This window comes from Triticum aestivum, chromosome 2B (assembly GCF_018294505.1).
Source record: "Triticum aestivum cultivar Chinese Spring chromosome 2B, IWGSC CS RefSeq v2.1, whole genome shotgun sequence".
NCBI lineage: Eukaryota > Viridiplantae > Streptophyta > Magnoliopsida > Poales > Poaceae > Triticum > Triticum aestivum.
In genome coordinates, this window is record NC_057798.1 from 72,490,566 (window position 1) to 72,515,374 (window position 24,809).

Here is a 24,809-nt window from a genome sequence, read left to right on the forward strand (position 1 = left end):
TGGCTCAAGGCCATAAAACCCGAGAGAGGATCCATGTATGAAAACAAAGTGTAGACTTTGGAAGAACTACTTGATGGTCGTAAGGCTGTTAGGTACATATGGATTTTGAAAGGAAGACAGACAATGATGGTAAGTGTCACCATTGAGAAAGCTCGACTTGTCGTTAAGATGTTTTTCGACAAGTTCAAGGAGTTGACTACGATGAGACTTTCTCACTCGTAGCGATGCTAAGAGTCTGTTGGAATTATATTAGCAATTACTGCATTATTTATGAAATCTTGCAGATAGGATGTCAAAACATTGTTTCCTCGACGATTCTTGAGGAAAGGTTGTATGTGATACAACCGGAAGGTTTTGTCTATCCTGAAATATGCTAATAAGTATGCAAAGCTCCAGCAATCCTTCTGAGGACTGGAGTGAGCATCTCGGAGTTGGAATGTATGCTTTGATGATGATCAAAGATTTTGGGTGTATACAAAGTTTATGAGAAACTTGTATTTCCAAAGAAGTGAGTGGGAGCACTATAGAATTTCTGATGAGTATATGTTGTTGACATATTAATGATCAGAAATGACGTAGAATTTCTGGAAAGCATATAGGGTTATTTGGAAAGTGTTTTTCAATGGAAACCTGGATTAAGCTACTTGAACATTGAGCATCAAGATCTATAAGGATAGATCAAAACGCTTAATAGTACTTTCAAATGAGCACATGCCTTGACGTGATCTTGAAGGTGTTCAAGATGGATCAGTCAAAGAAGGAGTTCTTGCCTGAGTTGTAAGGTATGAAGTTAAGACTTAAAGCTCGACCATGGCAGAATAGAGAGAAAGGAACGAAGGTCGTCCCCTATGCTTAAGACATAGGCTCTACAGTATGCTATGCTGTGTACCGCACCTGAAGTGTGCTTTACCATGAGTCAGTCAAGGGGTACAAGAGTGATCCAAGAATGGATCACAGGACAGCGGTCAAAGTTATCCTTAGTAACTAGTGGACTAAGGAATTTTCTCAATTATGGAGGTGGTAAAAGAGTTCGTCGTAAAGGGTTACGTCGATGCAAGCTTAACACCTATCCGGATAGCTCTGAGTAGAGATACCGGATACGTATAATGGAGCAACAATTTAGAATAGCTCCAAGTAGAACAGTTATTTGGAATAGCTCCAAATAGAACGTGGTAGCTGCATCTAGGAGATGACATAGAGATTTGTAAAGCACACACGGATCTGAAAGGTTCAGACCCGTTGACTAAAACCTCTCTCACAAGCAACATGATCAAACCATAAACTCATTGAGTGTTAATCACATGGTAATGTGAACTAGATTATTGACTCTAGTAAACTCTTTGGGTGTTAGTCACATGGGGATGTGACCTTGAGTGTTAATCACATATCGATGTGAACTAGATTATTGACTCTAGTGCAAGTGGGAGACTGTTGGAAATATGCCCTAGAGGCAATAATAAATTGATTATTATTATATTTCCTTGTTCATGATAATCGTTTATTATCCATGCTAGAATTGTATTGATAGGAAACTCAGATACATGTGTGGATACATAGACAACACCATGTCCCTAGTAAGCCTCTAGTTGACTAGCTCGTTAATCAATAGATGGTTACGGTTTCCTGACCATGGACATTGGATGTCGTTGATAACGGGATCACATCATTAGGAGAATGATGTGATGGACAAGACCCAATCCTAAGCCTAGCACAAGATCATGTAGTTCGTATGCTAAAGCTTTTCTAATGTCAAGTATCATTTCCTTAGACCATGAGATTGTGCAACTCCCGGATACCGTAGGAGTGCTTTGGGTGTGCCAAACGTCACAACGTAACTGGGTGGCTATAAAGGTACACTACGGGTATCTCTGAAAGTGTCTGTTGGGTTGGCACGAATCGAGATTGGGATTTTGTCACTCCGTGTAAACGGAGAGGTATCTCTGGGCCCACTCGGTAGGACATCATCATAATGTGCACAATGTGACCAAGGGGTTGATCACGGGATGATGTGTTACGGAACGAGTAAAGAGACTTGCCGGTAACGAGATTGAACAAGGTATCGGTATACCGACGATCGAATCTCGGGCAAGTACCATACCGCTAGACAAAGGGAATTGTATACGGGATCGATTGAGTCCTTGACATCGTGGTTCATACGATGAGATCATCGTGGAACATGTGGGAGCCAACATGGGTATCCAGATCCCGCTGTTGGTTATTGACCGGAGAACGTCTCGGTCATGTCTGCATGTCTCCCGAACCCGTAGGGTCTACACACTTAAGGTTCGATGACGCTAGGGTTATAAAGGAAGTTTGTATGTGGTTACCGAATGTTGTTCGGAGTCCTGGATGAGATCCCGGACGTCACGAGGAGTTCCGGAATGGTCCGGAGGTAAAGATTTATATATAGGAAGTCCTGTTTCGGCCATCGGGACAAGTTTCGGGGTCATCGGTATTGTACCGGGACCACCGGAAGGGTCCCGGGGGCCCACCGGGTGGGGCCACCTGCCCCGGGGGCCACATGGGCTGTAGGGGGTGCGCCTTGGCCTACATGGGCCAAGGGCACCAGCCCCAAGAGGCCCATGCGCCAAGAGAAGGAAAAAAGGGGAGAGTCCTAAAGGGGGAAGGCACCTCCGAGGTGCCTTGGGGAGGATGGACTCCTCCCCACCCTTAGCCGCACCCTTCCTTGGAGGAAGGGGCAAGGCTGCGCCCTCCCCCTCTCCCTTGGCTCTATATATAGTGGGGAAAAGGAGGAGCAATCATACCTAAGGCCTTTGGTTGCCTCCCTCTCCCTCCCGTGACACATCTCCTCTCCCGTAGGTGCTCGGCGAAGCCCTGCGGGATTGCCACGCTCCTCCATCACCACCACGCCGTTGTGCTGCTGCTGGATGGAGTCTTCCTCAACCTCTCCCTCTCTCCTTGCTGGATCAAGGCGTGGGAGACATCGTCGAGTTGTACGTGTGTTGAACGCGGAGGTGCCGTCCGTTCGGCACTTGATCATCGGTGATCTGAATCACGACGAGTACGACTCCATCAACCCCGTTCACTTGAACGCTTCCGCTTAGCGATCTACAAGGGTATGTAGATGCACTCCCCTTTCTACTCGTTGCTGGTCTCTCCATAGATAGATCTTGGTGATACGCGTAGGAAAATTTTGAATTTCTGCTACGTTCCCCAACAAATAATATATGGTATCAAACACCATGTTCAAGTAGAGATTACTACGGGTTGGGGAGAGTACTCTGCTGCATAGTGAGGGAGAAAGATGATGAAGACGACGAAGTTGATGGAGACAATAGTCGCGACAATGATTCCCCTGTCGGCGCTCCGGCGCCATCGAGGGAAAGGGGGAGAGAGCCCCTCCCCCCTCCTTTCTATTCTTCCTTCACCACCCCCTAGATGGGAGAAGGTTTCCCCCTCTAGTCCTTGGCCTCCATGGCTCCCGGAAGGCGACAACCCTCCGAAACTGGATCACTCCTCTGTTTCTCTCTGTTTTCTTCTCAGTTTCAGCACAACTTCTGAGGCCGAGCGTCGTTTCTTAAATATCGTGAGATCCGTAACTCCGATCGGGCTGAAATTTTAAGGGAATTTTCCCATAAAATTAGCTTTCTTGCGGCGAAAGAAGAGCTCCAACCGACATCCACAACCCCCACGCGGGCCCCTCGCGCGGGTGGGGACTAGGCCACGCCTTGAGGCCATGTGACACCCTTGTGCACCGCCTTATGTTGATTCCTTCACCCAAAAAATCGATATTTTCCATAAAAATTTCACAAAATTTCAAGTCATTCCGGCTCCGTGAATGTTTCACCTAAAATCCCCCCCCCCCCCCAAAATAGGAACTGGCCTTTGGCACTGGAGTCCAAATAAAAATAATATAAATTATTGCTAAAAATATGTAAAAGTGGTATGATAATAGCGCATGAGAGGGAAAAGTCTGTTAATGCATGTTGATCTCTTATCAGTCCAGAACATATATTTCCATTGTCTTTTTTTCCAGTGGAGTTGTCTCAAGGAGTGGATGGGTGTCCCTTGGGCTCCCTCCAATTTCTCTGCTCTCCATTACTTGCGGCCTCCCTATCTAGCCAGCTCAAGAGGCTGTTTTGGTTTGGCTTCTCGGCCATGTGTTGGATCTTGTGGACGACTAGAAACAAGTTTATTATTGAGCAGGTGTTCCCTAACTCTGCGGTTAATATCATCTTCAAACTGACCATTTTTTGTAGGAGTGGAAATCTCTGATTAAGGAGGCTGACAAGGCGGCTGTGGATGTCCTCATCGCTCGGCTGCGTGCGTCCGCTACTATCTCCAGGAGGGATCAAGCCAGGCCGTCTTAGTGGGCACTACCTCTTCTGGTTTACCGTAGCCCTAGTCTATTTTTATGCCCCCCCCCCCCGCCTGCGTGCCTTATTGCCGGTTGTGGCCATTTTTATTAGCTGACATTGGTGCTGATACCTTGTGTGTACTGGTTGGTTGGTTGTTACTCTCGCTGCCTGATGGCTTTATTAATTTAAATTCGGGCCTCGACCTTTTCTCTAGAAAAATGTTCAGTCAGACTCCAACTATCCCCTGTGCACGCGTAGAGAAAGCTAACAAGTGGGCAAAGGAGTTACAATCACTCCTAACCTTACACAAGCACCCGACAGACAAAGACACAAGTAAACTCATTAGTTTCATATAGATGAAGCAGAGTCCGGACATGTCTAGGTTTCTTCCAGTGTTGACTGCAGCGATGATTGCATCAACGTCAGTTTCAGTCATGTCCGGGATCAGATCATGTTGCATGTTTACCTCTTATGATTATCAGTTCAGGTCTTCAGGACATATATGACAGCTTAGCGGAGCGAGTGGTTTGAATGTAGGCGCATTGTAACTCCGTATTATAAAAAGTGAGATGTTTCTTTTTCGCAGGCAGGAAAAAAATGTGATTCTAAGTTTTAAAGGCCAGAGGAGACGAGACAGGGCGCCAGTGCCGGCGGGAGGTGGGGAACCCTAACGAATAGAAGCATTTCTTTCCTTTTCAAGGAAGATGCGCATTTTGTCTATTCAATAAAATGTCGGAGGGCGAAGAGGTTAATAAAGAAATTAGATTTTTTTTTCTGTTTCAAAGTTTAGTTTTCTTAAGAAAAATCCACATATACATCAATATGCGCTCCGCATGCCACTTCATACCCGTGAAATTGCACACCATGTTTTTTTTTCATTGTGCTTACATAGAAATAAGCAGATCCGTGCATCTATAGCACTATTTGTCTTTTGCGTAGCCCGCAAATCGCTACATTTCTTTGTCAAAATTACACGTACATGGCGAGCATCTGTACATGCTTATGGAAAATATTTTTTCTCAAAAGGTGTTTTTTGATTCTATTTTTAATATAGGCATGAACAACTCCAGCCAATCGGTCCCCATGCACGGGCTCTCACAGTAAGTCAGTAACTCATGTACGTATGTGCCACATTTTTGTTTTTTAGCGTAATGGGGCACAAATTATTGTTCTGGAAAGAAATGCGTGTATTTGAATTGAATCTGGCCCAGTTATATGCCATTCCTCCCGCATTGGGCCTTGTACAGTGGGGGTGACAGCATTGGGCCTGCAGGCTGTTGAGGCCGCGTGAGTGAGATCGAGCCCAGCTGACAGCAGAGGGGGGGGGGTCTGTGTAGCAGCGCTCCAGTTTAGTCCCACATCGCTGGCCGTGGGAGAAGCTGTGGCGAGCGAGAGGTATAAGAGGGCAGCCAGGGCCAGCGGTAGAAGGCACGCAGCTGCATGGTGAGCACAAAGCGAACTATTCTTTCGCCTTTTACTAAAGAATACCGTGTGGGCGCCACAATGAGCAGCATACGCTAATTTTTAAAGGGGCCTTCCTCCACAAGGGGAGGGTCCCACAATGCAAATTTAAATTATATACGAGTTGTTTGGATTTAAACTCGGTGCTTCTCCCTCTACGCGCTTGCTGCACTCACGACGTCGACGTCGCAGGATTAGGGTGCAGCTGTGGTATACCGAGCGGGAGGAGACCTGCGATGCTTCAACTGTTGCAAGCGTCGACGGTCAGCTGCTAATAAGACAGTCGGTGGTCGGTACATCTCACGGGCGACCGTTGCAACGTGAACTGAAGATCCTGCGAGCGGCTTCTGCAAACCGGCCTGGGACGCCGCTGGAACATCTTCGGGCCACGGGAATATCCTCGGTGCTGCATTGCCGGGCCGTCAGAGCAATCATTGTTGTGTGATGGAGCGGCGCCGGGCCGCCGGAGCATCGCCGGGTCGTCGGTGCACCGCAGAAGCATAGCTGGCGCTGCAATGAAATGTCACCGGTGCTGCAATGGAGCATCGCCGGATCTTAGGAGCATTGCCGGTGCAGCAGTGGAGCATCACCGGTACTCCAAGGAATTACGCGCCGAACATGAGAAATCGAGGATAATGCGTTGGTCGCTGGCTGGAGGAGTTGCGGTGAGGCATGGGGCACGTTGCAATAGGAAATCAAGTGACCCAGATGTCTGCCCTAAGAATTGATCAAATCACAGGTAACCATGGCGTAAACCACACATCTCCCCGTTTACTCTCACTAGATTTGCCGGCAGGACACCTCATTACAATGCCACTAACTCACTACTACACGTTCAAGCTCAAAGCCACAACCAACTTTCCAGTACAAGGAACAACAAAGCAAACCAAAGAATCCACGATCACAACAGGGGGAAATGGACTGGACTGCCCAAGGGATTCACCATTCAGGTAGCTTCAGCAGACATGATCTCGAGCTCGGCCCACCACAGCGGCGACACCTTCGGGGTCGCGCCCTCAGGCCCCACCGCCGTGATCTCCTTCATCTGCGCCGCCACCTGCGCCATCCGCGGTCTCTTGCTCGGGTCCGGGTCGATGCAGGACACAACGCGCGCGCGGTTTCCTCAGGGAAGGATCCCAGGCTCGAGTCCATCAGCTCTGCAAGAGGCATCTTGCATTCGAAATAGATGGACGCCCAGTTTTCAAGTGGCAGGTCTTGCTCGGGGAAGGGGATTTTTTGTTGAAAAGGACCCCCTCGCCAACACAATTGACAGAAAAGACTCCCTCTGGATAAAATTGACAAAAAAGACCCCCTGGGCCGTGGCGGCAATCGCGCCGGGCGACACGTGGCACCTGCCGCCACGGCGTGAGGCGGCCAGCCCTGCCGCCACCGGGCCATGCGGCAGGCCGTGTGCAACAGCTTCTGGCGCTGGGCGAGGAAACGGGAAGTCGATATGGGCCATGCCGCCACCGGGTGGGGCGGCACCACTGTTGCTGCTGCTGGCCACCGGACAGCCTCACACGAGTTCTCCGCAGTCAATTCGTCTGATTCCCGCACGTTTCATCTCGTCTTTTTGCTCTGGCACTGATTTCCGTGTGTTTCGTATTTTTACGTGACACTCAGTGATTGCTACAGACTTGATTCCCTCTCCGATGCGTAATTTGCTCATGTTCTGCCAGCGCTGTTGCTGCCGCACGCCCAACAGCCATGCAGTTTTTTTTGAGGGAACAACAGTCGTGCTGTTGCTGCTGCGACTGATGAGACAGTACGCCTGGCCCGTGGCGGCATGGCCCACATACGTCTCTGTTCGGTTTGCAGTGCCAAAAGCCGTTGCACACAGCCTGCCGCCTGGCCCAGTGGCGGCAGGGCTGGCCACCTCACGCCATGGCGGCAGGTGCCACGTGTCGCCTGGCGCGCCTGCCGCCACGACCCAGGGGGTCTTTTTTGTCACTTTTATTCGAAGGGGGTCTTTTCTGCCAATTGCGTTCGCCGGGGGGTCCTTTTCAACAAAAAATCGGGGAAGGGTGCTCTCCCGGTTAATATCTCCAGCAGTATAATGCCGTACCGATGCACGATGCTCTCCGTGTCCAGCATGGTGCAGTCGTCGGTGACGGAATCGGACCATAGGATAACACCATAATAACATACAACTAAAATCAACCATAGCATATCACAATTAACCCATAGGACAAAAGAAACTACTCAGACATAATAGAGATGCAACAAATCAATGGATAATAATATATAGTATCAAACACCATGTTCAAGTAGAGAGTATTACAGGTTGAGGGAGAGTAGTCTGCTGCATAGAGAGGGAGAAAGATGATGAAGACGACAAAGTTGATGGAGACAATAGTGGTGACAATGATTCCCCTGGCGGCGCTCCGACACCATCGAGGGAAAGGGGGAGAGAGCCCCTCCCCTCCTTTCTCTTCTTCCTTGGCCACCCCCTAGATGGGAGAAGGTTTCCCCCTCTAGTCCTTGGCCTCCATGGCTCCCGGAAGGCGACAGCCCTCCGAAACTGGATCACTCCTCCTTTGTTTCTCTCTGTTTTCTTCTCTGTTTCAGCACCGTTTCTAAGGCCAAGTGCCTTTTCTTAAATATCCCGAGATCCGTAACTCCAGTCGGACTGAAATTTTAAGAGAATTTTCCCATAAAATTAGCTTTCTTGCGGCGAAAGAAGAGCTCCAACCGACATCCACAACCCCCACGCGGGCCCCTCGGATGGGTGGGGACTAGGGCACGCCTTGAGGCCATGTGACACCCTTGTGCACCGCCTTACGATGATTCCTTCGCCCAAAAAATTGATATTTTCCATAAAAATTTCACAAAAAAAATCAGGTCATTCCGGCTGCGTGAATGTTTCACCTAACACCCCCCCCCCCCCCCCCCCACAAAAAAAATTAGGAACTTGCCTTTGGCATTGGATTAATAGGTTAGTCTAAATAAAAATAACATAAATTATTGCTAAAAATATGTAAAAGTGGTATGATAATAGCACGAAAAAGAAAACTCTATTAATGCATGTTGATCTCTTATCAGTTCAGAACATATATTTCCATTGTCTTTTTTCCCAATGGAACACGCCTATTTTTTTTTTAATGATGGAACCTGACCATTTTCTCTTCTTTAGTAGATGGAATCCAGCATTTTCTAGTAACATGGGGGGAAAACCAAGCATACATGCAAGTTTATCATACTTTTTTAGATTACATGAGACTATTATTGACAATGGGACACATTACAACCAAGTTGTGTGCAGCTTTAGCAATGTGATCTGGAGTGAAGTTCAGTCAGACTCCAACCATCCCCTGTACATGTGCAGAGAAAGCTAACAAGTAGGTAAAGGAGTTACAATCACTCCTGACCTTACACAAGCACTCGACAGGCAAAGAAACAAGTAAACTCTTCAGTTTCACGTAGGAAGCAGAGCAGAGCTCGGAAATGTCTAGGTTTCTTCTATTGTTAACTGCGGCGATGACTGCAGTACCGCCAGTTTCAGTCATGTCCGGGATCAGATCATGTTGCTTGTTTGTCTCTTATTATTATCTGTTTAGGCCTTCAGGACGTACATAGCAGCATAGCGGAGCGAGTGCTTTGAATTCAGGCGCCTTGTAACTCCGTATTATAAAAAGTGAGACGTTTCTTTTTTTGCAGGCAGAAAAAATATGATTCTAACTTTTACTTTTCTTATTAAAGAAAATTCCACACATACATCAGGTGCTCTAGGTACCTGTAAAATTTTGTTATAGATAATTTTTATTTTCCAAGCATAAAAATAAATAAAAATGAAGCATAAGCCTCGGCTGGCAAGGGTCGGGATCTACCGCGCTTCCATGGCCCTAAGGCCAGAGGAGACGAGACATGGCGCCAGCGGCAACGGGAGGTGGGAAAACCCTAGCGAACAGGAGCATTCCTTTCTTTTCCTGGGAAGATACGCCTTTGCCTATTGAATAAATATCGGAGGGCGAAGAGCTTCAAAATAATTGAATTTTTTTGTTTCAAAGTTTAGTTTTCTTAAGAAAAATCCACATATACATCAATATGCGCTCCGCATGCCACTTCATACCTGTGAAATTGCACAACATGTTTTTTTCATTGTGCTTACATAAAAAATAAGCAGATCCGTGCATCTATACCACTATTTGTCTTTTACGTAGCCGGCAAATCGCTACATTTCTTTGTCAAAATTACACGTACATGGCGAGCGTCTGCAGGGCCGGCCCTGAGGGGGGGCAGGGGGGCGGCCGCCCTGGCCCCCCAAGCCAAGGGGCCCCCTCTCCAGGTATATGTGTGAGCATTGGTACCCTGAATTCAGCCATTGGAGGCGCTCCAACTGTTGTTCTGTGTCTCAACGAAGAAGAAAGACGATACATTATGTTTTATGCTCTAGCGCAATGGGCCTTGGGCCTTTATTTCTTTATTAGTATTGCTATAACGTGAGTTACATGGTGGTGGGCTGGTTGTCTCAGCGCCTTTTTTAGCACAAAATAGCGATCCTGTTTTGGAAGATTGAAGCGATCGATTGATTTATACCTTCCTCGTTTCCCTGCGGCGGCCGAAAAGCAGCATCACACCGAGCCAAACCCTAAAATAAATGGCGGTGATCTACGAACTGCACGCATGACCAACGAGGCTTCCCGCCTGGGCGCACATCGTGGTGATGGCAAAACAGAGGCGCAACACCGTAGGTAATTTTGTTTTCCCTGCTTTTTATGGCGTCCAAATTTATGTTATAAATTACAGTTGATTGTTTTATCACTATAATTTAGTATAAAATTTTCAGGATCCTTCTCTAGTCCTAATTTTTTTGGGGCATAGGCTGATCGTAATTGTCATCTGGCCGATTGTACATTTTATGCGCTAGAATTTTCTCATGCCGTCAACTTTTTTGTTTGTTCGTGGATGGTTATAGGAGGATAGGTTATTGGTGGATAGACAACTTTTTGCCCACCTAATATATGGAGTTTTACTTGTGTCTGATTTCACAAGAGGTGTGTGAAAATCAAATTTACCTTTCGTCTAATATGAAACATCGTTGCAACTTATTCCTTGGAGTGAGTAACTTAAGTTTCTCGACAAATTAATGATCCTATACATAGCTGTTAAATGGAATTTAGGCATGCTTATTATTATTTCGATGTTGTATTAAGGGGCTCCGGGTTCTAGTTTCGCCCCGGGTCCCCGATATCTCAGGACCGGCCCTAAGCGTCTGGACATGCTTATGGAAAATATTTTTTTTCTCAAAAGGTGTTTTTTATTCTATTTTCAATATAGGCATGAACAACTCCAGCCAATCGGTCTCCATGGACGGGCACTCACAGTAAGTCAGTAACTCATGTATGTGCCACATTTTTGTTTTTTAGCTTAATGGGGCACAGATTATTGTTCTCGAAAGAAATGCATGTATTTGAATTGAATCTGGCCCAGTTATATGTCGTCCTCCCGCATTGGGCCGTATACAATGGGGGTGGCAGCATTGGGCCTGCAGGCTGTTGAGGCCGCGTGAGATCGAGCCCAGCTGACAGCAGGGGGGGGGGGGGGAGTCTGTGTAGCAGCGCTCCAGTTTAGTCCCACATCGCTGGCCGTGGGAGAAGCTGTGGCGAGCGAGAGGTATAAGAGGGCAGCCAGGGCCAGCGGTAGAATGCACGCAGCTGCGTGGTGACCACAAAGCGAACTATTCTTTCGCCTTTTACTAAAGAATACCGTGTGGGCGCCACAATGAGCAGCATACGCTAATTTTTAAAGGGCCCCTTCTCCGTGTGGTAGGGTCCCACAAATCAAATCAAAAATTTATCTGAGTTTTTGTTTGTATTTAAACTCAGTGTTTGTCCTCTGCAACTGTGCTGCAGTCCTAGCCTATATGCCGTCTCTTGATAGAGTGAAGCTGTGGTACACTGAGCCGGAGGAAGACCTGCGATGCTTCAACTAGTGCTTGCTGTTGCAAGCTTTAACCGGCGGCCGCTACGACAATCGGTGGTCTCTTGCTATGTGAAGGTACATCTGACAGCAATGGAGTACCGTCGAAGCATCATCGATGCTGCAATAGAGCATCGCTGGGTCGTTGGTGCACCTGACGCCGCAAGGGAACATCACCTTGCCGTTGCCGGTGCAGCAATGGAGCATCACCGATGCTTCAAGGAATTACGTGCCCAATGGAGCATCACCGATGCTTCAAGAAATATTACGCACCCAGCACGAGGAAGCGAGGATTATGTGTTGGCGGCTGCAAAAGTTGCGGGGAGACATGGGGCACGTTGAGATAGGAAATCAAGTGACCCAGAACAGATTGTGTTGGCGCAAATCAACGGCTGACCTTTTCCTAAGTTCAAAGCAGCCTTATAACATTGAATAGTTTTCAAGAAAAAATGTAGATATCAAATCTGATATTGCTAATTTCACTGATATTTTGTTGAGGTTTTTTTGGGACAAATTTAATTGATTAGATGATTTTAACTTTCACAGCCCAAGCTTCTGCTTAGCTGGATTTCTTCGGTATTATAGATGATCTTGTATCACATGGAGAGCGCTCACCAGATGTTTGCCTCAACAAACCCATTGCAGACTGCTCACCAAATGTTCGCCTAAGAATTGATCAAATCATACGTAAACATGGCATAAACCACACATCTCCTTGTTTACTTTCACTAAATTTGCATGTAGGACACCACATTACAATGCCACTAACCTACTACATGTTCAAGCTCAAAGCCACAACCAACTTTTCCGAATATAAGGATCAGTAAAACAAACCAAAGAATCCATGATCACAAAAGGGGAAATGGACCGCTGAAGGGATTCACCATTAGGTAGCTTCAGCAAACATCATCTCAAGCTTAGTCCACCACAGCGGCGACACCTTTAGAGTCGCGCCCTCAGGCCCACTGTCGTGATCTTCTTCATCTGAGCCGCCACCTCTGCCATCTGCGGTCTCTTACTCAGATTCGGGTCGATGCAGGACCTCCCGTCGACTCCAAATGGATGACTAGGTATAGGGTGTAGGTGCATTGGGCGGAGGGTAGGAATGTGAGAGGCTTGTGTTGCTTTCACCAACAGAGAATTTCGTCCGAATGAGATCATTAGATGTGTGGTGGCTTTCAGTAGACTTTGTTACCTTAATCATTGTTAGGTCGTGTAACTGCATCTAGTGCCACCCCTAGTTGGTTTTGGAGTATTGACGACAAACCTGGTTGAGGGACTAATGTGTTTGTGAGAATTGCAGGATAACACAAGTAGTAGTCCCTCATTGATTCGGTTTACCTACCGGAGATGACCCCTAAAAATGTGTGAAGACATTGAAGACAATGGTGGTCTGTGAAGCTATTCACGTTGAAGACTATGACATGAGAAGAGATCGAGTGAAGACTATGGAGCGCGAAGACTTAGTTGTTTCATTGTTTCCTTTTCTTCTTCGTTGAGTCATAGGAACCACCGCACTGTTAAGTGGGGTCCAAGTGAACAAAGTCAGAGTGACTGACGTGATGCTCAACCAAATCCTATGTCTTCGAGCGAAGACAATGAGTGCAAATCTTATCCAGAGTCAGATAAGTCAGCTTTACTTGTAGCCCAAGTCAAGCTGCCGCGTGTGTTTGAAATCTGACCGTTGTGACATGTGTCAGTTCCTTAGTGACCCAGGGTCATTTCGGACAAATTTGGTCGGGTTGCCCAGTGACTATAAATAGCCCACCCCTTACACCATAAATTGGTGGTTGCTCAGAGTTAGTACACGGCTTTTTTCGTTTGAGGTCAATCCACCGCCGAAGCTTTCGAGAGAGAATCCTTGCGAGGAAGTCTTTCTGTCCGCGTGATTTGAAGACTTGTTACACTTGAGGACTGTGAATCCTCCAGCCGGTTAGGCGTCGCGTTTTGAGCATCCAAGAGTCATTTGTGGATTGCCGGTGAACAAAGTCTGTGAAGGTTCGGAAGTCTACCTTGAAGACTTACCAGAGTGATTGGGCGGGGACTAGGTGTCCTTAGCTCAAGGGGAATAAGGTGAAGACGCGGTCTTCTGAGTTGAATCTCAGCCTCCCTAACCAGACGTACAGTTTTCACAGCAACTGGAACTGGTCGAACAAATCCCTGTTCTTCTGAATCCACTGGTTCTATCTCTTACTTCTCTCTACTTAACAATTTGTCTTTGTGAAGTCATTGCCTGCTTGCATTATCTGTTTGACTTCACTGTGTGACTACCTTTTCTGATTGGCTTCATACTATCTTCCATTCTGATCTTTACTACCTAGCTACTATTAGTCTTCGTGCTTTCACTTCATTGAATACTTGACTATGGCTTGTCTAGTGTAGTCTACCTTTCGCTCCATTCGAATAGTGTTGTTTCTATTGTTTGTCTTTGAAACTCCCACGTTTTGAAGACTTTCATAAAAATCGCCTATTCACCCCCCCTCTCGTCGATAACTAGCCCTTTCAATTGGTATCAGAGCAAGGTACTCCCTTGTTCTGTGTGATTCGGTTTAACCACTTGGAGTTTCAGCTATGTCGACTGCAGGGATAATCAAAGTCTCCGCTGCATGCCCCATCTTCGATGGCACTGAATATCCCTACTGGAAGAATAGGATGCGCATGCATCTTGAAGCCATTGGTGTCGATCTATGGTATGTCGTCAAGAACGGCGTTCCCAAGACTGGTGAAGGTGTCACCCCTGCTGATGTCAAGAAGTTTATTCAACTGGACTCTACCGCCAAGAACATCATCTGTGGTCACCTTACCAAAGGACAGTATGGCCGTGTGAGTGCTCTGAAAACGTCGAAGCTAGTCTGGGACTGGCTATCCATAGTCAATGAAGGCGTCTCAACTCAGCGAGATCAACGGATCAGTACTCTTCGCAACCTCTTCAACTGCTTCAAGATACACGACAACGAGAATGTCCAGCTCATGTTTGATCGCCTCACTGATATCACAAATGAGCTCCAAGCACTCGGCACCACTGAGATCACGAAGCATGAGATAGTGAAGACACTACTGAGATATCTTGACAGCTCATTTGACACCTTAGCCCTGATGATACAAGAATGCCCTGATTACAAGTCCCTCGATCCGTCTGACATACTTGAGAGGCTCAACACACATGAGTACCAGCTATCTGAGAAACGAGATATCTATGGCCCCAACTATGGCCGAACTTGCGCTTTGAAGGCAAAGGCTGTTGCTTCCTCATCTGAAGAAGAATCTGACTGCAGTTCTGGTGATCCTGAAGACATTGGAAAGGAGCTTGCTATGCTTGTGAAGAAGTTCCAAAAATTCACCAATAAGAAAGGCTTCAGGAAGTCTTCACGATCCAGCTCAAGGAATGATGAAGCTTCTGCCTATGACCACAAGAAGAGAACCTGTCACAAGTGCAAGAAACCTGGTCACTACATCTCTGAGTGTCCACACTGGGACAATGAGAAGAAGAAGAAGAAGAGCAAATAATATGATTCTGATAACAACAAGAAGAAGAAATCCTCAAAGTCTTCTTCCAAGTCTTCTTCCAAGTCTTCATCACACAAGAAGAGATCATCTGGCAAGGCCCGTGCTTTTGTTGGCAAGGAAATGGATTCAGAGGAGGAGTCAGTTTCTGAGGAGGTGGAGTCTGAGGAGTCTGACTCTGGTGTTGCGAGTCTGGCTCTAGCTACAGCCTACGTCGCCAAGTCCATCTTCAACATCGAAGACAATGGCTCCATCACCAACGCTGATGATAATGACAAGGACGACTCGCCTCCCACCTACTGCTTCATGGCACGTGGTGCCAAGGTAAAATCACGCGATGCTTACATTCAAACATCAAGTGAAGATGACTCTGATGGTGAATCCAAACCTAGCTATAAAATACTTGCTAAAATTGCAACTAAACAACAGAAAGCTATGGAACATACTCAAAAATTGTTAGATAAAAGCGATGACCTGTTGGACGCGAAAATGACCAAGTCTCAGTCCTTAATTGAAGATATCAAAAATCTTCATATTAAGTACCAGGAACTTAAAGGTCGACATGAATCGCTCTCAACTTCTCATGAAAAGCTTTCCTATCATTATCTTCAAATGAAGCAGGAACTTGAGAAATTGAGATCGAATCATCAAGATCTTCAAAAGGAGAATGAGTCACTTCGCGCTCAACAGATCAGTCTCTCCCAGGAAGGATTTGAACCACCATACCTAAAATGCATTGAGCATGATAACGCTGCTTCTGTTGTTGAATGTTCTACTGCTGCTACTGTTGCAATATCTTCAACTGCTGATGTGGTAACTAACCCCTCTACTGAGGATACCACTACTATTGCTGATGAGAATGCTAGGTTGAAGACACTGCTTGAGACAGGGATGTACAAAAGTCTCAAAGGGCATCGGACATTATGTGATGTCCTCAAAAAGCAGATTCTGAACTGAAACCCTAGGAAAGAGGGTGTTGGGTTCGAAAGGAAAATGAATGTTGATGGGTCGTACTGGAAGCCTGAGCAGTACCCCAAAACCACATGGGTTGCTGCAAAGGAACCTTCAGTAGATCCATCCACCTTGTCTGGTTTCACTTGTGCTAACCCCGTTATCATTGATGAATCCTTTGATGCAAACTATAAACTGTTTAAGAATCAGAATGGTGAAGTGTTTGCCAGGTATATTAGTACTAACTGCAGGAATGGGCCACCTATGAAGAAGATATGGGTTCCCAAAAGTTGTCTTGAGAATCATCTAGTGAATGTCATCATGACACCACCTGTGAAGAAGACAAATCCCATACCAAAGGCTTCATATGGTCCAAAAGCTTCATACAGACCGAGGACTCATCCGAGTCACCCTAACGTCAATGTTTTGGAGGGAAATCATACTCAAACCCATGAATATGAGTGTGTTTCCTCAAACTGCTATGTTCATAGAACAAAGAACTTTTCTGCTTATTCCTATGAGTATTATTCCCCTCCTGCAAGGCTATTTACTAGGGCTCCAAAGCCGAAATTCTCAGATGTTGCACTTAGACTCATTGCTTCTAAGCCACCCCTGAAAATGTGGGTGGTTAAGAAAACTCAACTCTCTTTTGCAGGGAAAGGTCTCCAGCCGGAAATCAAAGGCGTCCAAAACTAATGCTGGGGACCTTAAACATCTTGTAGGGCGCAAGATAAAATGCCCAAATGGTCTTACTATGTACTTTGTTCCAGGATTCCTTGACACTCATCCTATCTATCCTAACCAAGATCTGAATTTTCATGTTCCACTTGTTCGTCAAATGTTTATGCTTCACAACTCGCTTGGTGAAGCCTATCCCCCAAACTGCACTGTAGGCTATGACACCTCGTACTTCAGAATGTATTATGGACAGTGGATGCACTAACCACATGATTGGCGGTCGAAGTCTTCTGATGGATTCAACGCTATGTCCATCAGACAAGAGTCACATCACATTTGCTAACACTGGTAAAAGCAAGGTATTGGGTCTAGGCAGAGTTGCAATATCAAGGGCACATGGATAAAGTGATTCTTGTTGAATCCCTTGGTTTCAACTTAATGTCTGTCTCAATGCTTTGTGACTTAAACATGATTGTGCTATTTGGAAAATAGCAATGCCTTGTACTAATGGTATCTGACAAGTCTCTAGTCTTTGAAGGGTATCGGAAAGATGATCTATATATGGTAGATTTCTCAGCAGGACCACAGATGGCCGTATGTCTTCTAGCAAAGGCTTCAGAATGCTGGCTTTGGCATCGAAGGCTAGGACATGCTGGCATGAAGAACTTGCACACTCTCGCGAAGAAGAAGCATGTCGTGGGCATCGAAGGCGTCAAGTTCAAGAAGGACCATCTGTGTGGCGCCTGCGAAGCTGGAAAGATGACCAGGGCCAAGCATCCCTTGAAGACAATCATGACTACATCTCAACCCTTCGAGCTGCTCCACATGGACTTATTCGGCCCTACTCACTACTCTACTCTCACTGCTACTGCTTGCCTCTATGGATTTGTCACTATTGATGATTACTCTAGATATAATTGGGTGCATATAATTCTCTACAAGACTGAAGTGCAGGATGTCTTCAGACACTTTGCCAATCGTGCCATGACAAACTATGTCGTCAAGATCAAGCACATCAGAAGCGACAACGGCATTGAGTTCAAGAACACTGGCCTCGACCTCTATCTGGATACAATGGGTATCACTCATGAGTTCTCTACTCCTTATACACCTCAGCAGAATGGCATCGCAGAGCACAAGAACAGAACTCTCATTGAGATGGCCCGAATGATGCTTGATGAGTACAAGACTCCACGAAAGTTCTGGTCTGAAGCCATTGATACCGCTTGCCACATCATCAACCGTGTCTATCTTCACAAGCTTCTGAAGAAAACATCCTATGAACTCCTAACTGGTAAGAAGCCAAATGTAAGCTACTTCAGAGTATTTGGTGCTAGGTGCTGGATCAAGGATCCACATCACACGTCAAAATTTGCACCGAAAGCACATGAAGGTTTTATGCTTGGTTATGGAAAGGATTCGCACTCCTACAGAGTCTCTTTCACTATAAAGTGGTTGAAACTGTGGATGTGCGGTTCGATGAAACTAACGGCTCGCAAAGAGAGCACCTTCCAAATGTGCTAGATGAAGTACCTCCAAGTGAATCAATCAAGCAGATGGGAATTGGAGAGATCATACTGTAAGTGCATCTAGTGCCACCCCTAGTTGGTTTTGGAGTATTGACGACAAAGTTGGTTGAGGGACTAATGCGTTTGTGAGAATTGCAGGATAACGCAGGTAGTGTCCCTCATTGATTCGGTTTACCTACCAGAGATGACCCCTAAAAAATGTATGAAGACATTGAAGACAATGGTGGTATGTGAAGATATTCACATTGAAGACTATGACACGAGAAGACATTGAGTGAAGACTATGGAGCGCGAAGACTGTGTCATTTCGTTGTTTCCTTTTCTTCTTTGTTGAGTCATAGGAACCACCGTACTGATAAGTGGGGTCCAAGTGAACAAAGTCAGAATGACTGAAGTGATGCTCAACCCAAATCCTATGTCTTCGAGCGAAGACAATGAGAGCAAATCTTATCCAGAGCTGGATGAGTCAGCTTTGCTTGTAGCCCAAGTAAAGTTGCCGTGTGTGTTTGAAATCTGACCGTTGGAACATGTGTCAGTTCCTTAGTGACCCAGGGTCATTTCGGACATATTAGGTCGGGTTGCCTTGTGGCTATAAATAGCCCACCCCCTACACCATAAATTGGTGGCTGCTCAGAGTTAGTTTACAGCTTTTGTCGTTTTGAGAGCAACCCACCTCGAAGCCTTTGAGAGAGAAATCCTTGCGAGGACAAAGCCCAAACACCCAGAGCCCAAGAGTGTTAGGCATCACTGAAGTCTTTCTGTCTGTGTGACCTGAAGACTTATTACACTTGAGAACTGTGTATCCTCCAGCTGGTTAGGCGTCGCATTCTGAGCATCCAAGAGTCATTGTGGATCGCCGGTGAATGAAGTCTGTGAAGGTTCAGAAGTCTACCTTGAAGACTTACCAGAGTGATTGGGCGAGGACTGTGTGTCCTTAGCTCAAGGGGAATAAGGTGAAGACACGGTCTTCTGAGTTGAATCTCAGCCTCCCTAACCAGACGTACAGTTTTCACAGCAATTGGAACTGTCCAACAAATCCTGTGTCTTCAACAAGTGACTGGTTCTATCTCTTCCCTCCCTTTACTTTGAGTCTGTCTTCGTGAAGTCATTGCTTATTTGTCTTATCTGTTTGACTTCATTGCTTGACTACTATCGTTGATTGGCTTCATACTATCTTCCATCCTGATCCTTACTACCTAGCTGCTATTAGTCTTTGTACGTTCACATTATTGCATACTTGACTATGGCTTGCTTGTTGTAGTTTATCTTCCGCTGCATATCAATTAGGTCATTTCTATTGTTTGTCTTTGAAACTTCCACGTTTTGAAGACTTTGATAGAAATCGCCTATTCACCCCCCTTCTAGTCGATAACTAGCACTTTCAATTGGTATCAGAGCAAGGTACTCCCTTGTTCTATGTGATTCGGTTTAACCACCTGGAGTTTAGCTATGTCGACTGCAGGGATAATCAAAGTCTCCGCTGCTTGCCCCGTGTTTGATGGAACCGAATATCCCTACTGGAAGAATAAGATGCGCATGCATCTTGAAGCCATTGATGTCGACCTCTGGTATGTCGTCAAGAACAGCGTTCCCAAAACTGGTGAAGGTGTCACCCCTACTGATGTCAAGAAGTTCATTCAACTAGACTCCACTGCAAAGAACATCATCTGTGGTCATCTGACCAAAGGACAGTATGGCCATGTGAGTGCTCTGGAAACGTCAAAGCTAGTCTGGGACTGGCTATCCAAGGTCAACGAAGGCGTCTCTACACAGAGAGACCAGAGGATCAGTGTTCTTCGCAATATCTTCAACCGCTTCAAGAGAAATGACAATGAAAATGTCCAGCTCACGTTTGATCGCCTCACCGACATCACAAATGAGCTTCAGGCTCTTGGCGCCATTGAGATTACCAAGCATGAAATCGTCAAGACACTACTGAGATCACTTGACAGCTCCTTTGACACCCTTGCCCTCATGATACAAGAATGCCCTGACTTCAAGACACTCGATCCGTCTGATATACTTGAGAGGCTCAACACACATAAGTTCCAGCTTTCTGAGAAAAGAGATATCTATGGTCCCAATTATGGCCGAACTCGTGCTTTGAAGGCAAAAGTGGTTTCCTCATCTGAAGAAGAATCTGACTATGGTTCTGATGATCCTGAAGACATTGGAAGGGAACTTGCCATGCTTGTGAAGAAGTTCCAGAAGTTCACCAAGAAGAAGGGCTTCATAAAGTCTTCACGATCTAGCTCAAGAAATGATGAAGCTTCCACTCATGACAACAAGAAGAGAACATGTCACAAGTGCAAGAAACCTGGACACTATATCTCTGAGTGTCCTTAGTGGGACAATGAGAAGAAGAAGAAAAAGAGCAAGGAATATGATTCTGATGACAAGAAGTAGAAGAAATCTTCAAAGTCTTCTTCTAAGTCCTCATCAAGGTCTTCATCACATAAGAAGAGCTTATCTGGCAAGGCTCGTGCTTTTGTTGGCAAGGAAATGGATTCAGAGGAGGAGTCTGCTTCTGAGGAGGTGGAGGTGGAGTCTGAAGAAGAGTCCGACCCTGGCGTTGCAAGTCTGGCTCTAGCCACAGCCTATGTTGCCAAGTCCATCTTCAACACTGAAGACAATGACTTCCACACCAACGCTGAAGCTGATGACATGGACGACCCTACTCCCACCTACTGCTTCATGGCACGTGGTGCCAAGGTAAAATCACGTGATGCTTACTTTCAAACATCAAGTGAAGATGACTCTGATTGTGAATCCAAACCCAGCTACAAAACACTTGCTAAAATTGCTACTGAACAACAAAGGGCCATGGAACATACTCAAAAACTGTTAGACAAAAGCGATGACCTGTTGGACGCGGAAATGACACGTTCACAGTCCTTAGTAGAAGACATAAAAAATCTTCATGCTAAGTACCAAGAACTTGAAAGTCTTCATAAGACGCTCTCAACCACTTATGAAAAGCTCTCCTATGATTATCTTCAAAGGAAGCAAGAGCTTGAGAAATTGAAAGCGACTCATGAAGATCTTCAAAAAGAGAATGAGTCATTTCGCGCTCAACAGATCAGTTCCGCTCAGGATGGATTTGAACCACCATGTTTAAAATGCATTGAGCGTGATAACGCTACCTCTGTTGCTGAATGTTCCAATGCCGCTGCTGTTGCATTTTCTTCAACTACTGATGTGGAAACTAACCCCTCTACGGAGGATACCACTGCTATTGCTGATGAAAATGCTAGGTTGAAGACATTGCTTGAAACAGGGATGTATAAAAGTCTGAAAGGACATCAGACACTTTGTGATGTCCTCAAAAAGCAGATTCTGAACCGAAACCCTAGGAAAGAGGGTTTGGGTTCGAGAGGAAAATGAATGCTGATGGTACCTACTGGAAGCCTGAGCAGTATCCCAAAACCACATGGGTTGCTGCAAAGGAACCTTCAGTGGATCCATCCACTTTATCTGGCTTTACCTGTGCTAATCCTATTATCATTGATGAATCCTTTGATGCAAACTATAAATTGTTCAAAAATTATAATGGTGAAGTGTTTGCCAGGTATATTGGTACTAACTGCAGGAATGGACCACCTATGAAGAAGATCTGGGTTCCCAAAAGTTGTCTTGAGAATTTTCCAGTGAATGTCATCATGACACCACTAAGGAAGAAGACAAACCCCAGACCAAAGGCATCATATGGTCCAACGGCTTCATACGAAAACAGGACTCACTTGAGTCACCCTAACGCCAATGTTTTGCAGGGAAATCGTACTCAAACTTATGAATATGAACGTGTGTCCTCAAACCACTATGTTCATAGGACTAAGGACTTTTCTGCTTATTCATATGAGTATCATTCATCTCCTGCAAGGCTATTTGCTAGGGCTTCAAAGCCGAAATTCTCAGATGCTGCACTTAGACTCATTGCTTCTAAGCCACCCCTAAAGATGTGGGTGGTGAAGAAGAATTAACTCTCTGTTGCAGAATATGGTCTCTAGCCAGCAATCAAAGGCGTCCGATACTATTGCTGGGGACCTAAAACACATTAAGGGACGCATGATAAAATGACTTACTATGTATTCCACATATGAATCGCTTACCTGTCATACTGTGGTTCTAACCTTGATCTAAGCTGTGATAATCCTAGTGTGCGTCAAATGCTTATGCTTCACAACATACCTTGTGAAGCCTATCCTCCTAACTGAACTGTAGGGTATGACACCTCATGCTTCAGAATGGACTATGGACAGCGGATGCACTAATCATATGACTGGTGATCGAAGTCTTCTCATGGACTCAACCTTACGTCCATCCGACAAGAGTCAAATCACATTTGCTGACACTGGTAAAAGCAAGGTATTGGGTCTAGGTAGAGTTGCAATCTCAAAGGATCAACACATGGATAAAGTGATGCTTGTTGAATCCCTTGGGTTCAACTTAATGTCTGTCTCAATGCTTTGTGACTTAAACATGATTGTGCTATTCGGAAAATATCGCTGCCTTGTACTAATGGAATCTGACAAGTCTCTAGTCTTTGAAGGGTATAGGAAAGATGATCTATACATGGTAGATTTCTCAGCAGGTCCACAGCTTGCCGTATGTCTTCTTGCAAAAGCTTCAGAATGCTGGCTCTGGCATCGGAGGCTGGGGCACGCTGGCATGAGGAACTTACACACACTCGTCAAGAAGAAGCATGTCATAGGCATCGAAGGTGTCAAGTTCAAGAAAGATCATTTGTGTGGTGCCTGCGAAGCTGGAAAGATGACTAGGGCGAAGTACCCCTCGAAGACAATCATGACGACATCTCAACCCTTCGAGCTGTTACACATGGACTTATTTGGCCCTACTCACTACTCTACCCTCACAACAATAGCTTGTCTCTATGGCTTCGTCGTTGTTGATGACTACTCAAGATATACATGGGTGCACATAATTCTCTACAAGACTGAAGTGCAAGGTGTCTTTAGACGATTCGCCAATCGAGCCATGAACAATTATGGCGTCAAGATCAAGCATATCAGAAGTGATAACGGCACTGAATTCAAGAATATCGGGCTTGATCTTTATCTAGATACAATGGGAATCACTCATGAGTTTTCTGCTCCATACACACCTCAGCAAAAGAATGGCATCTTCATATCTCAAGAAAATATCTCAAAGACTGTCTAAAGAAGTTTGGAATGCAAGATTGCAAAGGATACACGATGCCAATGCCAGCCAAACACCATCTTGGTCCCGACGACAATGGTAAAGAGTTCGATCAAAAGGTATACCGTTCCATGATTGGTTCTTTACTTTACCTATGTGCATCTAGGCCAGATATTATGCTTAGTGTTTGCATGTGTGCTCGATTCCAATCGACACCAAAGGAATCGCATCACTTAGCTGTGAAGCGAATTCTTAGATATTTGGCTTACACCCCAACACTCGGATTATGGTATCCAAAGGGCTCAAGATTTGATCTGGTTGGATTCTCGGATGCTGATTATGCTGGTGACAAGGTCGATCGCAAGTCTACATCAGGCACATGTCACTTTCTGGGACGATCACTTGTCTGTTGGTCTTCAAAGAAGCAAAACTGTGTATCACTATCAACTGCTGAATCTGAATATATTGCTACTGGATCTTGCTGCGCTCAGCTTTTATGGATGAAGCAAACTCTCAAGGACTATGGCATCAATCTGAAACAAGTCCCTCTCTTCTGCGACAACGAAAGCGCTATCAAGATTGCCAACAATCCAGTCCAGCACTCGAAGACAAAGCACATTGAAATTCGTCATCATTTTCTCAGAGATCATGTCATGAAAAAAGATATTGACATCATTCACGTCAACACTGAAGAGCAACTGGCAGATATCTTCACAAAGCCCTTGGATGAGAAAAGGTTTTGCAAGTTATGGTGTGAGCTAAATATCTTGGAATCCTCAAATGTCCTGTAATCAGGCACACATCCTAAGACTTATGCATGTTGATGACTTAGATGTGCAACACACGAAGTAAAGTATATCTTCAATCAATGAAGACTTACATTCTGAGTGTGAATACATTAACATGGAATTTGACTTCGGAGCGCCACGATAATTGTGCGCCGTGTCTGGGTCTAATACTTCCAATACGGTGGGTAACGCCACCACCAAATTTCTTGGTTCGAAGTGTTTCACTCATGGCGTTATTGTTGAATATATTCGCATTTGGTTTGTCTTCAACTTTCAACTTATCTTCATGATTTACTTCACTATGTCGATTTGATTGCTTTCTCATATATATATATATATATATATATATATATATATATATATATATATATACTAGTATTCTGTCCTCTACAGCATTCACTTATAGCTATGTCTTCATTTGTGAATCTTTTGAACTAAGTGAATGTGATCGGACCCTAATCTCTCTATGGTTTCTATCTCAAACTCTATCTGTCCAAATCATA

General features: G+C 45.4%; 2 non-coding genes across 2 annotated transcripts; both read left to right on the forward strand.

Moving 5' to 3' along the window:
* The first annotated feature begins 5,753 nt into the window (after positions 1–5,753).
* Positions 5,754–5,873, forward strand: LOC123047721 (U5 spliceosomal RNA). The gene has a single exon (XR_006423095.1). It is a non-coding gene; the product is annotated as a U5 spliceosomal RNA (small nuclear RNA).
* Positions 5,874–11,432: 5,559 nt separating this feature from the next.
* On the forward strand, positions 11,433–11,549 carry LOC123047714 (U5 spliceosomal RNA). The gene has a single exon (XR_006423088.1). It is a non-coding gene; the product is annotated as a U5 spliceosomal RNA (small nuclear RNA).
* The last annotated feature ends 13,260 nt before the right edge of the window (positions 11,550–24,809 follow it).